This window comes from Sapajus apella, unplaced genomic scaffold, assembly GCF_009761245.1.
Source record: "Sapajus apella isolate SASKATOON/1434 unplaced genomic scaffold, GSC_monkey_1.0 scaffold17, whole genome shotgun sequence".
Classification (NCBI taxonomy): domain Eukaryota; kingdom Metazoa; phylum Chordata; class Mammalia; order Primates; family Cebidae; genus Sapajus; species Sapajus apella.
The window spans coordinates 32,241,515-32,244,635 of NW_022436957.1; the positions used below are offsets into that span (position 1 = coordinate 32,241,515).

The window sequence follows — 3,121 nt, forward strand, 5'->3', positions numbered from 1 at the left end:
CATCCATACATCTCCGACTATTTCTCCTCCTAAGGCTGCATCCTTAATTCTTGCATTACATTTTTGGTCTTTCTTTTGGCCGACTTTCACTGCATTCCTGAAGATCCTCCCATATCCCCCCCTAGGCTGGCTACACCCTGCAACTGTGCACATCCTGCTATATCTTCCACTGAGTAGGTAGTACCTTCCACCTTTGCACTTCCTCTGAGTTTTTTCCTAGGCGGGCTGCCTAGGGAAGTTCTTATCAGAGGCTTCTTTATACGGACTCCACCATCTACTCAAGTACCTTTCACTGAGACTTAATGTGATAGTTAATTTTAATGTCACTTTGACTGGGCCAAGGAATTCCCAGATTGAAACTTACTTCTGAGTATGTCTGTGAGGTTGTGAGATTGCCATCTTTAGTCAGTGGGCTCAGTAAAGCAGATTGCACTTCTCAATGTGGTTGGCCATCATCCAATCCATTGAAGACCCAAATAGAACAAAGATTGAGGAAGGATTGTCCCTTTTCTTGTTGCCTCACTGCTCAAGCTGGAACATCTCACCTCATCTTCTGCTCTACTCAGGCTGGGATTTAGACCATTGGCTCCTCTACTTCTCAGGCCTTTGAACTTGGATTAAAATGCAACACTGGCTTTCCTGGGTTTCCAGTTTGCTGATAGCAGACCAAAGACTCCTCAGCTCACATAATGACATAAGCCAATTTCTCATAATAAATCTTTCTCTCCATATATACACCACCCCGCTCCCACACACACACACACACAGAGACAGAGAGACAGACAGACAGAAAGTTTGTAGAAAAGATGAAATTAGAAGATAAAAATTTTAAAAATGTACTTTACTCGTCATAAGGTTCATCAAATTCAAGACACCTTTATAAACAATGATCCCACCCATATAGTTCATCCCTAAAGAATGGAGATTCCTGGGAATTTAATCATGTCAATGCAGTCTTTTTTGGTGATTAAAGGAAAATGAGTGACCTTTAAAGATTTTCTTAAGTTAAGAAACTAAAAGAATTGCCGAGGACGCAAGTAACATGGCCTCTAGACTGGGATGGTAGGGTCCCTGCTGTCTTGGTCTGGGTTCAGAACTCGACTGAGGAGCCATGGTGTGGATCCAGCTGGGGTGTCGGGGGCTAGGCACATGATGAAAATGAAGGACATGGACACCAAGACAGAAATTTCTTGGTTCTTAGAGGATTTATTTTGCCACAAATAATTGGCAAATGAAATCTCGTTGTGTTGCCCAGGCTGGCCTCAAACTCCTGGGCTCAGGTGATCCTCCCACCTCAGTCTAGCCCAGTATTGGGATTGCAGATGTAAGCTACCATGCCCAGCCCAGGACTCTTTTAAAATTAAAATCTGATCATGCCTCTGCCCTTATTAGAACCCAATGCCATTACCACTTACACCACCACACACCCCTCTCCAGCCACCCTGGCCTTCATTCAGGCCTTTATGTTTTCTTATTAGTAATTAAAAAGAGAATCTTATTTGACAGTTCTTTGACAAATAATTCTGTCTACAGAGGGGATCTTGCCCCAGAGGCCCCAGCTTGGAGTGGAATGTAGGGCCGTGTGTGGGAGAGCCTGCTCAAGTGCCGCCTGGCTTTTCCCTCCTTAGATGGAGACCACTCATGGAAAGGAACCCCCCTGATGGCATGGGCCCCATGCATATGCCTTTGGGGCATGTTGTGGCCAATGAGAAATGATGTGGGTCACAGCTGGTGCAGGAGATGCAAGGGAAAATTAAGCTCATTTTCGAGGATGGCTTGACACCAGACTTTTAACTGTCGAACAGATGGCATATTCTTTATGTCACTGAAGCTGATTTGGTGACAGGAAATGGCTACAGAAAGAGGCTCAATTCCAGTAATCTTCAAGGAGTTATAGTTGTTGAAAAAATCTGCATGAGTGAACAGTAATTCCCAGACTTACAGAAGTTTACTGTTCTGAACCTTGGAATGGTGCTGCTTCCAGTGGCCAGCCAGATTGAAGCATCCTGCCTCGTCATCCAGTTGCTTCAAGAGCAAACCATAGAGGCCAGTAAGAACTCGCTTCTTAGGAAGAAACAAGCTCGGCTGCTGTCACTCCTTTGAAACATGCAGCAGATCCCAGGAGTTGGAAAGGTTAAAGCTCCGCTTCTGCTCCCAGGAGTTGGAAAGGTTAAAGCGCCGCTTCTGCTCCAGACATTTCCAAGCATCCAGCAACTGAGTAATGCTTCCTTTCAGGAACTGGAGCAGGTGGTCAGACAAGCCGTGGCATAGCGGATCCATGCCTTCTTCACACAGCCCAGGTGAGGGCTGGCCTCAGGGACATGGTGTCTTCTCCCAAGACCACGAACACCAGGATCTTGTTTTCAGCTTTAAAATCCAAGGAAAAGGGCCAAGTGTGGTGGCTTATACCTGTAATGTCAGCAGTTTGGAAGACCAAAGAGGACAGATCACCTGAGGTCAGGAGTTCAAGACCAGGGTGGCCAACATGGTGAAACCCTGTCTCTACTAAAAATACAATAATTAGTCGGATGCGGTGGCAGGCATCTGTAATCCCAGCTATTTGGGAGGCCAAGGCATGAGAATCACTTGAACCTGGGAGTGATTGTGTCACTGCACTCCAGCCTGGGTGACAGAGTAAGATGCTGTCTCACAAAAAAAAAAAAAACAAAACAAAAACAAAAAACCAAGAAAAAGGATTTCCTCTCACAGCAACTAGTGAAAGATGAAGTAAGGCCTGAATGAATGGAGCTTGTGAATCATCCTGCCTTGGTGTCCGAGTTCAGCTTTTGAAGTTAGTGGGCTGCAGAGGGCACTGCCTTCATTCTGCTAAGATGAAAAGGGCTGGTGGGATCTTCCCAAGAGAGTCAGAGACTCTCACACTCAGTAAAAACCCAGTTAGGGCCAATTTTAATGTGTGACCTTGACCTGTAGCTATCATGGAAAGTACCTTCTAAAAAGCTTTGGTAGTGGATGTGACCATCTAAAGGAAACAAATGTACAAAGAAGCACTGTGTATCCTAAGCCCCTTGTTTGTGGTGTCATAGCTGCTGTTCTTCAGGTCTGGCCTTCATATACCTATACTGTGAGGGCTGCTTCCAATGTAAATATATAATTGCAAAAC

At 45.2% G+C, this 3,121-nt stretch overlaps 1 pseudogene; it reads left to right on the plus strand.

The window, feature by feature from the left end:
• Positions 1-1,565: 1,565 nt before the first annotated feature.
• Positions 1,566-2,503, plus strand: LOC116556810 (annotated as a pseudogene).
• Positions 2,504-3,121: the final 618 nt, after the last annotated feature.